Raw genomic sequence first — 12255 nt, 5'->3', positions numbered from 1 at the left:
ACACCTGTATCTCAATTAATTGTCTGGCTTGATTGACGTTTTAACTATATCCTCTCCTTTTCTTGCAGTTTGATTGTGAAAATGGAAATAGGTTATTAAGTAACTGAAACGAATATGATAACAGTCAATTAAAGTAAAGCGTAATGATTTTTGCTAATGGTACATATATTTTGATTATTGGGTGTATATAACATATGTATTTCTTTCTTTTTTTTTTACCTACAATATGTTTCTTTATATATTACAAACAAATCTCACTGCATTATTAAGTAAATTTTTACACAACTGGTAAGTCTTCAAAATGTTTTTGAAAAATGAAAATTAAATAAATAATGTTTTCCTTCTTTAATTTTAAATTTTGAAAATGTTATTGTGAAATATGTAATGAAATAAGTAAATCTAGATTTAGTTTATAAGTCCTATTATTATTTAGCCTTTCTATTATGACTTCCATTATTATTAGAGTTTTTAAATTTTAAGACAATCTTTCCATCTAACTGTATGTTTATAAAGTTGTTTTTCCCATTTCAACCACTTAAATCATTTTAAAGTTAAAGGGTTAGTTTAAACGAGGAAACTTCTCTAAGAATTAAATTGCAAATTTACCCTTGTTTTCTTTTTGTTCAGTAGTTTTTAATTTTTTTACAATAATCTCTTTGTTTTAACAACTGATGACTTTCACACTTTTCGGGGAAAACGTCTTCCAGTTTTAATAAAATAAAGTAGGCTTTTAAGCAAATGAAGGCAATGTTTTTAAAATACGACAGACAGAATTGCTAATAATTTCTTTCACATATATTTTATAATATTATTTTACTTAATATATGCGTCTTATTAGTTTTATATATATATATATATATATATATATATATANATATATGTATGTATGTATATTTGTTAAATTAAAAAATTTGGAGATATTTTAAACAGTTTCAGTTAGCGATATTTTAAACAAACGTAAACTTTCTCAAAGTGAAATTTTTCTCAAACTAAATCTTTTTTAAATGCTAAGTTCAGTTCAGTTAAGCTCCAAGATCAGTTTAAAATTGAAGGACTTTGGGGGCAATATCACACTTTTTACTAAGGTGACACTTTTCAGATCAATCTCTTCTTTAGTATTGTTTGCAAATATGTACTTTAAAATTACCGAAATTTCCACAAACAACAGGATGCTCACATTTAAGTTTTTACATTAAAATCGTGGCAAAAAATGCTCTCTTGGAAATTTCTGGATAAAATGTTCTGGAAGAAAAATCGGGAAAACCGGGAACCGCTGGTCTGGAGCTTTCTTTTCTTTTATAGCAAGGAAAATGCTATGTTTCATAACCTAAAAAATATCTATTATAACCATTTATTTTAGTAGGTGCAAAAAGACTCCATTTGCAGAATTCGTAGGAAATTTAAACAATCTGAAATGTGGTCGAAAAACTAAAGGGATAAGATGTGTTTTATTCTATTCGAGATAACACAATATTTCAAAAACTTCAAATACTACTAGTTGTGACACTTCGCGGTTTCAGATCTTCAATTAAGGGAAAAATATTGAAATAAAAATTCACTATTTCTTTATTACAATAATAACAGTAGTTATTTAAGTGTGATAGACGAACCCTAATTTATTATCCTGCGATTTATTTAATCAAACCTACACCAATGCTATGATATTTTCGTTTTTATTAAGAAACCCATTTTCAATGATTATGACAGATAAAAAGCCGTGATCTGAATCTCGAAGGTTCGGTGATAGTATCTTTTTTTACTCCCAAGACTGGTAATAAGATCTTCTGGCAATTTGTAACCGAGGCTGGTGCTAAGGTCACTGAGTATTTCTTTTCTTTCTTCGGAGTAATGTCATCGTTCTTGAAATTTGTCGAGACTGGAGCCGCACGAATACAAAATATCTGGCTCATGATTCTAAGGCTGTAATTGATCGCGAAGCACGCAACGTTTTCAATGTCAGTGATTGCACAATGATTGTTCATTAAGAGAAAATAAAATACCAATTTTGTAAAAGAAACTACAGAAGGAAAATGTGTATTAATATTTAGAAGGATGGATCACTGGGTCAAGGGGTTACTATTATTTTTTGCGAATCTGTTAGGTTTTTTTATTGCTTGTTTTTTTAAATGTCTCTTTCCGACACAACTGCTTAGAAATAATTCATGTCTCGCGATTATAAATTTGAAATGGGTAACATTTCGTTGTAAATCATTTTTAAATGATTGTAGGTTCAAATGTATTGTACGCGCGTATACTTGTGTAAACACTTTGTATTTATGATGAATTTTTTTGTGTGTAGGAAAGTAAAAAAATTGTCAACCCAATAAAACAGTTTATTTTTAAAAGATCTTACAACTTATAAATAATAATAACCATTGGATTATAAAAATATGAAAAGCGTGCTCGTGCAAGATACAAGTTACTACAGACCTTAATGTTTTAAAAAATTGTAACTTAAATTAGATAAACATTAATATTTCAATACATTTGTAACCAAGTAATTGCTACGCAGATTAACCTAAATTTACTACCACTTTTAAAAATTGCCTGGTGGGATCATAGATGTTGGCAAATGTTTTAGACATTTTACCAACAATTAAATACGTCTATCAGGCTTTTTTTTTTTACACATTTTCGAATTTTTTTAAATATTATTGTGATTAGAATCCTTTTAAATTCAACAGTAAATCACAAATTTTGCTACCAAATTGAACTTATTTTTCTCCATTTGCTGGTGAAAAGAACTTCATTTCCCCCACATCTTTAAAAAATATGTATTAGTAAATCATTTCTGCAACAGCACATTTGGAGCCATGGAGATTATGGATCCAAAATTTTGTGAACAACGGCATGATGGGGGAAATATAGTTGGCATTGCGGATTGACTGTTTTACTTCCCAAACAAGCTGGTACCCATCTTTTTTTCCCCTTTCCTCCAGACGGGGACACGTATCTAGGTTTGCAAGACCCTTACCCGTATAGTCCACGTCTGGCTACCAGTCCAGCTCGCCACATCCCGGTGAGCTAGCCTGATCAGTGGGAATTTATTATAAAAGATTGCATATTATATAATACATATAAAAAATTTTACAATAAAATTTAGTAAACAACATTGAAAGTCTTTCAGAAAACAATGAAGCGCAACACATTTGTTTAAAAGAAAAAACAATGACTGCAATATATGAAAGAACATGAGACAAAAAGAACATAAACAATAAAAAAAATGAATTTTGTTATATACATAAAAATTTAAAAAGAGAAATGAAAAGAAGAAGAATAAAGAAAATGTACATAATTATAATGTATCATGTAAGACAAAATAAATATTTTAAATATATGAATATATACATTTTTTATGTAAGACAAATTTTTTTTTTTAGTAGGCAGTCCACAATCTTAATGAGATTAACATTAAAATTTTATTAATTTATCATTAATGGATAAAAAATGCATTGTGTTTTTAAGTTAAGTATTTAATGTCTTGTTAGTTAGGAAGTTTTTCTGCCATTTGTATAGGTTAGATTGATTCAGGGGACGGATATGCCCAGAGGCAGTGTAAACGCCAACTTGGCAAGCTGTCTATGTTTGTACGCCATTACAGTCTACGCTCTACACCCGAAAGGGAAACGCAAATAAACTCCTATTTTACAAAACGCTTTTTTTCAATTTACGCTACCTCCGCACATTTTGGTCCTAAGCGACCCGGAGGTGATCCACATCCTATGGAATACGCCTCATGATTGAATTTCATAAATTCATTCCGCTAAATCGCTAAAATATGGCTAATATCATTGCCTTAAACCGCAAGCGTGGCAGCATAAAAAGCCAGCTTACAAAACTAAATAATGTCCTCACAGAAGGACAAGACAATATGGACATTTCTGAGCTCCAGGCTCAATTGGATATTGTGCTTAGTATCCATCAGAAATTCGAAACGCTAAAAGATGACTACTACAAAATCGCAGAGGAAGAAGATTTCCAGAAAGTCGAGGCCTCTCTCTTCGAAGTGGATGACGACATTCAAAAATTAGAGGTAAGCCTCAAAACCTCTATTAATAAATCAAAAACTATAAACATTGACATAGTGCNTTTGGGCAACATTGCGTTAAGCCCTAGAAACTACAGGACATTCCTGTCAGGTGTATGCAGAACTTTGCTTCAGTGGGCCAATCATGATCTAGGATTTGGGTACAATATTCCTCTGGTCGATGTTCTGCTCAACATCTAAGTCTGAGCTGGCAATTTTAAAACTGCGTAAGAAAAGAAACGTTGTAAAATTAAAAATAAGAATTTTTTTTCTATCATTAACGGCTTGGAGGTAATATAAGCAAGACTTTTAAGATGAAATTCCTCTAACTATTTTTCTCAATATAAAGTTTCCAGATAGATACTTAAGTTAACGGAATTTCGACTAGAATTTCTTCAACACTTCTTATTGCCTAAATCTCAAATAGAAATCGTGTTATTTTTAACCTAAAAACCCTCTTCTGAATCATTTGAAAATGGGGCTTACCATAATATTTTACACTTCAAACAATGAATTACTTGATAACTTATAATTAAAAAAGATACTAAAAAATTCAAATCTTATAATAACTTGATATATTATGAAAAGGGTTTTTAAATTGTTTATTTTAAATTTAAATGGAAATTTATCATTTCGAATGCTGTTTCCCAGTTATTCAAATAAAGAAACAGTATTTTAAATATATTTATTTTCGAATGTTATTTCCCTTAGCTCTGTTAGTTCTTCGATTACTCCATCATTGTGAATAAAGATTTCTCGCCGATTTCAATATTATCAATTTAAAAACACGTGTTTTCGAAACTCTCCACACGATGCTCTGAAGATATTTGAGAAACAAGTCTAATTCCATATGAAGAAATTTATTTTACGAAATTACGGAATAATGTTGACTTGGTACAATTACTTGAAATAGAGGTTTGAAAAACTAAGGGAAAAATTATTTCGGTAATTAGGATGTTGTAAAGGTAGTTTTGAAACTAAATCTCTGTTCTCAATCTATTGCTCAATTTGTGTAATAGATTAATAGTTTTGTCGACAAAAACACTTCTGATTACAGGTCAGTAAAACCAACAACATACTTTCAGTCTGCATATATGATGCGAACTTTAAATAATACTTGCTGTAGAAGCAAATTTCCATCAATTCATAAAAACAAGTCGAAGATTTCTGTAGATAAGATAAAACTGCTGTTTTTTTACCCGGTATAACATTTAAAAAATTTTCTGCTAAATCAAATCACAATTATGAAAAAAAATTACTGAATTAAACCTTTTTAACTAACCAGTTTTCCCTTTTTAAATTTTTTTAGATAGTTTTAACTTCCATAAAAATATATTAGTGATAATTTTTTTTTAAAAAACTGATAATTTTTTTTTGTTGCACTGAGAATCATTAAAGAGCTTCCACTCTACACTGTTAGAAATTTCTCTAAAAATACGGTTAAATAACAATTTATTTGTTATTTTACCACATTCAAATAAGCGAGTCAAATAACCATAAATAAGATGGTATTCAAACTGTTAACAGTATGAAAAACTGTTTATTAACTGCTCTCACCTTATACGGTTAATCAACTAGAATTTTATCGCCTCAACTGGACCCACTTAATGAGACCACTTAATTCCGTGCAACTGGGTTGAGATTATAGCTGAGAGGGATAATCCGTCAATATCATGATCGACTGCACGGAGGTTCGAGTCCCAGCGTTGACACCACAATATTTCCTCCATTATCTTCAACACACGAAGAGTCTCCAGTGTCCTTCACTCCTCAAATTTTGACCCCGAACTATTAGAATACGATAGTATTCGCATTCAGGCATAGATGGCAGCACCATAAGTCTGCTTAACACATAAAAGTCAAAAAAGTTTTTAATAGGATTTTAAAGCCATGCTAGCTGTTAATTGTTTAAAAACCTATATTTTGGTATTCATGTTTTTTTTCCAGCCATACTAGTTTTAAACGGTTTCGGAACCGTAAAGGTAAATTTTTTTACCATAAACTCTGCGATTAATTGGATAGACAGACTTATGCCGGTAATTTAGAATGAAAATTCTAACTGAATACTAGAGAATGAAAAAAAGGAAAAAGAAAAAAATGTAGATTATTTTCTCCATCAGTAGATTATTTTTTTCATCATTTTTGTTTTTCGTAATTTTTACAGATTCCTTTTTTTACCTAAAAAAAAAAAAAAAAAAAAAAAAAAAAAAAAAAAAAAAAAAAAAAAAAAAANGCAAAAATAAAAAAAAAATAAAAAAAAACCTTTTTCTACATTGAAAAGTTATTGCAGAAACTGAAATATTGATCTTAATTAATCTAATTCGTTAAAAAAGACTAAATGTTGTAAAATGAACGATTTCTAACAATTACGGATATAATACTGAATTGGTCATCAGATTTCAGAAGAAGACAATTAAGATAAATGCTCGTCACGTTTTTAGGAAAAGTAAAAGTATTCCAGAAAAAAAATGTATTTGCATTCAAAAGCTATAATGAGGCTTATTTAATTCGTAGTTTGACACTTGAAGGAAAGTATTAGTGACAGCCCAAACACAATCAGAATTAATTATGGAATTCAATCCTAAGTAAAGTGTGTCTTTTCCTTTTAACCATTTTTTAAAGATTTATTCTCCTAGCATTCAAACTGATTTAATTATTTTACTTTTGTATAGCATTTTCTTCATGTGACTTTTACATTTAATGGTTTGTTTTTAAATAGAAAATAACGCTTGTAAAGAGGGTAATTAACACGTGAGCTTTGATAAAGGAACTCAACTGAAAAATCTGAAATTTCCATGTGGACATTTGCTAATCTAGCGGCTTACTACATATTAGGAAAAATGTAGTGTTTGAGAGAGCATATCACAGTTAAAGGAAAGAGTTTAAGTCAAAAATAAGAGACGCTTGTTAGGGACAACAAGGGAATGAAAATAATGCGAAAAGGAAAAATTACTTCGCTTAAAGAGAATAAATAACGCGTGAACTTTGATATAGGAAATTAATTGAAACATCTGTAATTCGCATCAAAGTATTTGCAGTTGGCCTTTGCTTGTCTAACTGCAACTTAAGTTAAAAAAAAAGTAGTGTTTGAGAGAGTATATCGCAGTTAAAGAAGTAAAAACCATTTGTTAAAAATAAGGGACGCATAATATGAGTAACAGGGGAATGAAAATAAAGGAAAAATTGACGTGTACAAAGAATGTAAATAACACGCGAGCTTTGATGAAAGAACTTAACTGAAACATCTGTTATTAGCATTAAACTGTCTGCATCTGAAGATTTTCCAATCTAACTGCAACTTCAAGAAGTAGTGTTTGAAAGAGTATCACTATTAAGGCAGTAAGGAGCAAATGCCACAGATACGCATACAAGGGACAACAAAATTATGACAACACATAATTTTGTTAATACAAAACCTTTCGTAAAAATTATTAAATTCAATTTTGATAAAAAGTAGTCTTATTTCTGTGTTTTTACTTATTTGCCATTACTTTTACTTTTTGAGAAAACTCAGATGATCTTTGGCAGCCATTCAACTTGAGTTATGGTAAAACAATATTTAAAGTATTATAATAACCTTGTTAAAATACTGGAATCTATAAAAAAAATTGCAATTTACAGTGCATCTAATTTTAATTCAATAAATCCTGATGTTGTGCAACAAAAATTAGAAATTTTAGCAATTTATTTTAGTGTGTTAATTCATAAATAATTGGAATGCACCCCTTTTCACCAAAGAGATCTTTAACCTAAAAGATAATTACTGATCTACATTTATGGCCATACAGGGATTTTATATAGGGCACCGAGAGGACAGAATCCTTTTCTCCCCGCAAATAATTTGTAAGGGAAAAAGATTTTCCCCATACTATCGTTTAACTGTACTCTCACTCTCATTTCCAGTGTCATCATTTTATTTACTCCTTTTTAAAAATTTCTGAAGTTACTTATATTAAATCTTCGCGAAGTGGGTATTTGTGACTATATAAAAATTACCTATATAATAAACACAGAAAATATTAAAATGAAACACTAGAGACACCTATTGGCGATGCGAAAGAAACGTTTGTCCAGAAAAGTTGGTGAGGAAAAATGGCTTTATGAAAAAAATCCCATGAAAATCATACACATGCACCAAATTTTAAAAACTTAAGGAAGAACTTCTATTACAAATTGATGAGTAGGTGCGAATCTAAAAAGTTTGAAGAAAGATGTTTTGAGGGTAAAATACATTGAAAAATTAATTCGACCTATAAATTATTTATTTATTCATTTTTTAAAGGTACTTTTACTTGTGGTCAGAGGCGGATTATACCTTTCGTAGGCCCTAGGCATAGCCGTTTTTGGGCCCTCCCCTCCTTCCCCCACTCCTCCCCTCTTTTCAAAATATATGCTAAAATTTTCTTGCATATTTTTTTTTTTTTTACATTTTTATTAATATGGATTTTAATTTACGAATTTGTTTATTGAACTTTATCTGCAATACCGACATACTGCCGATATTGCAGTTGATATCGATAATACCATTATGATTAGTTCGATCGATAATTATGTAAACACTTCACGTCAACAAAACAACAACAAACCAGCANTTCTGCTCTAAAAATAATGCACCAAATTTTAAAAACTTAAGGAAGAACTTCTATTACAAATTGATGAGTAGGTGCGAATCTAAAAAGTTTGAAGAATGATGTTTTGAGGGTAAAATACATTGAAAAATTAATTCGACCTATAATTTATTTATTTATTCATTTTTTAAAGGTACTTTTACTTGTGATAGTTAATTATCATCCTTTCTTAATGTTATTCTCTACTATTATTATGAATTTATTTATACTATTATTCCAAATTACAGACATTATATTTTTAAGATTAGTTTAAACTGTTTCTTTATTTCTACTTCGCTACCATTAGCTGATTTTACAATTATAGCGGATTTTAATTCAGAAAATTGCTCATTTTCATTTATTTTATCGAAAATTGTTGGACTCAATAGTGAAATTATCGCTCAACTATCAATTAAACATTTAAATTCACGCGGATTTGATATTTCGCTAATAACGGGCATTTTAAATTCGTCTGAATCAAAAGAATTGTTGGGAGGATATATCATCAGACCGTAATTTTAAAATCGATACCTCCCTCTCGAGTTTAAATTTCTACCATTTTGCGAATTATCATTGTTCCTTGGTTTCTTCCGTAGTTTATGTTACTTCTTTCGTCGGAATTATTTGGAATATTTTTACTGCTAGAATACTTCGTTCCGTTTAAACTATTCCTTTGTCCGGGTTAGGATCGGTTTTTCCTAAGATCCTGCTCTTTCTTGAAGCATTTGACCTGTACGTGACCATTAACTCCATAGTAATAACACCTATCTGACATAGGGGGTTGTCTTCTAGCGGTATGACTTTTTACATCAACAACATTTGTATTTATCTGTTTTTTTTTTTTAACGACTTAACTTCAATGGATAATTTCAAAATTTGGGCTGTTAAATCGCTTACCAGATTTTCCTGATTTTTTTTCCTTACAGATATTTCCCTGTTACGCGTAATTATTGCTGCCCTTTTCCTATCTGATAGAGTTTTGTCCCGTAAATTTTGTGAATAGTTGAAAATACTTGCATATATTTTTGCGCATTTATTATGCATTTTTCCTATTTCTCTGAGGCTATGTGGCTACTGTGCACCTGCGAAGCTCGGGGGTAATATCTCCTGGGGAGGCGAGGCAGTCTGCCACAAAAACCTCTTCTCTCTCTTAAATTTGTTTGTTTAATCTCGTTACTTCATTTTAATTTTCTCTCAGTAAATGTTACTAAACCCCAACTTTCACCTTTCAGTTGCGCTTCAGCGATTTATTATTTATTCCCACTCAGATGAATTAGTTAGAACCCCTCCCGGGGCTGATGCTAGGATAACCACCACATATGAGTATGAGAAATTCCCGCTCTATATCTCGTAAATATTATATCGTTGCTCACTTAAAATTCTCACAATTTTGCCCATTTTCTAAACCACAAGTGTGGCAAAATTAAGCATTACACACCTAACCCGCGCGGGAATTATTTAATTAAACAATCACGGCACCATTGATTGTTACACTAATAAATTAGCATATTTCAGGTCCAGTGCCTGATTTATCATAAAGTCTGAGAGACCCAAGCCTAGCAACCACATTTCAGGGGGTCGCTTGTTACAAAAAAAAATTTTTTTTGGTATGTTTTTACTCAAGAATTGTCAATTAGAATTGAGAGTTAACAAAAATTTTAAATAAATATAAACTCAGCTATACTAATATGTCGTAATTTACTAATGCTAAAAATAATTTAAATTCGTTATAAAGTAAAGGAATAAATAAACATAAAAATTTATTTAAAGTAATGACCAGGGGGAGCTTTTGTAGATCAGGTACTGTTCAGTTACCATCTTAACCATTAAGATTAATATTGAATATGCGAAAATCTGATCATAACATAAGTTATTCAAACTGACGCCTTTTTCGTTTACCCGCTTATTTTCTGTAAATATCAATGAAAAAGAGTTAAGCCGAAGTTTGTTTTGCTGTCAGGTTCCATATTTTAGAAGGAAGTTTTTTTTATGCTTACTATCTGGTTGCATTGCTCACGGCCGATTGCCCTCTCCACAACATGGAAAGGTCTTCCGTTTGCCACCTCTTGTGGGCGGTCTTTACACAATCAATGACATGCTTCAGCTTAACCCCGCCTTTTAAGCTCATATTACAGTATATGAACCATAGAATAAAAATTTAAAAAAATAACGGTACCATGTTATAAACTTTATAAAGCGTTTAAATTTAATAAGTGATATTAGTGGCTATAATTGAAAATTTCGGAACTGGTTATTGAATATTGATACTGATGTCTTTTGCATTTTCAGAGATCTCAGGGTGCTATGCGATCAATCAACAGCATTTACTTACTCCTACCCTTCTTAAAATCTGTACTGAATTAGTTTGAAAATTCCATTACTCGTACGCTCGTAAGCCACGCCCCATTTTCCAAGGCCTCTTAAATTAGTAATTGCATAAAATTATCCCCTAGCGTATGTATCGGAAAGTCATTGGCAGTCTGGTTTCACTGGTGTCGATCGATAAAACTACATAGGAAATTATTCATAACACCACCTACTTTAAATGTAGCAACTAATTTGATACGAACATTTTCGACATAAACGTAGCGACTAATTTCGGACTGGGGAGTATTTTAAGATAGTTCAAACTTATGATTAGCATGCATTTCACTGATCAGTCTTTGCTTTCCACTATCGGACTTTATATTGAAAAATTGTTTTATTTTTATTCATACAGAAACAATATCAAAAAAGTCAATTCACACGGACACCGGGCGCAAAACGGATTCAGATGTCAAGTACTACTCGGTGTTAAACAAAATAATTTTTTAATCATTATTAAACTACCAGTTGAAATCTAAAATTAAATTTTTTATGATTTCAAAACACTGATGCATTCGTATGCTCTGGCTTCTCTTCATCAATCGTGCTAATCTTTCGCCTTTTACTAAAGATTACCGTGGAGAGGAGCATCCTAATGAGCTTAAGCTAATTTTTGGAATCCCACATCGTGGGATTAATATTAAGAAGTAGAAATGAACTCGTTGTCCGGGCGGGAACTAGCCCTTGATACTCACATTGGAGCTGAATGAGACTGGATCATTCCATTTATTTCAAAGGTGGGGAAAGTAGACTTTACTGCGCATGCGTCGGAATTTACTTTCATACGTAGTATTTTCAATAATATGTAGGAGAGAGGGGGGCACATGTGAACAAATTTTTTTATTTCTTCACTTTTCGAAAAATATCATCAATTTTTCATAGTAAAAAAGTCCATATGTTTAAATAGTATTTTCTTTGTCTTGTGGAATTTTTTGAGATTTTTCAATAAAATATTTCTTTACTTTATAATATTTTAGAAAAATGACTTCAATTGTTCACATGTGCCCCTATTGGGGGCACATGTGAACAGGCCTGGGGCACATATGAACAAGATTAAAAACACAAAGCAATCATCATATTTCAAAGAAAAAAAATCTTTAATATAACAGATATAGATACGCATTATACTGAGGGGGTTGTAGCTTACTATGTGAATTTAAATTGTACAACAGTACTGTCAATAAGAAAATAATTTTTCAGCTGTACAATAATTTATCCGTAATTGGGTTTTTCGCAACTTCATGTTCCACGGGTGTT

At 30.8% G+C, this 12255-nt stretch overlaps 1 protein-coding gene and 1 non-coding gene across 2 annotated transcripts in view; both read left to right on the top strand.

Moving 5' to 3' along the window:
• LOC107448249 (cilia- and flagella-associated protein 276) overlaps window positions 1–12255 on the top strand; it is a 70584-nt gene that overhangs the window by 25625 nt on the left and 32704 nt on the right. The window lies entirely within an intron of this gene.
• Window positions 11518–11633, top strand: LOC122269660 (U5 spliceosomal RNA). The gene has a single exon (XR_006225311.1). It is a non-coding gene; the product is annotated as a U5 spliceosomal RNA (small nuclear RNA).

Source organism: Parasteatoda tepidariorum, chromosome 1 (genome assembly GCF_043381705.1).
Source record: "Parasteatoda tepidariorum isolate YZ-2023 chromosome 1, CAS_Ptep_4.0, whole genome shotgun sequence".
Lineage (NCBI taxonomy): Eukaryota > Metazoa > Arthropoda > Arachnida > Araneae > Theridiidae > Parasteatoda > Parasteatoda tepidariorum.
Note: the sequence above shows the minus strand (reverse complement) of the source record. Positions and strands in the feature narration are given on the sequence as shown.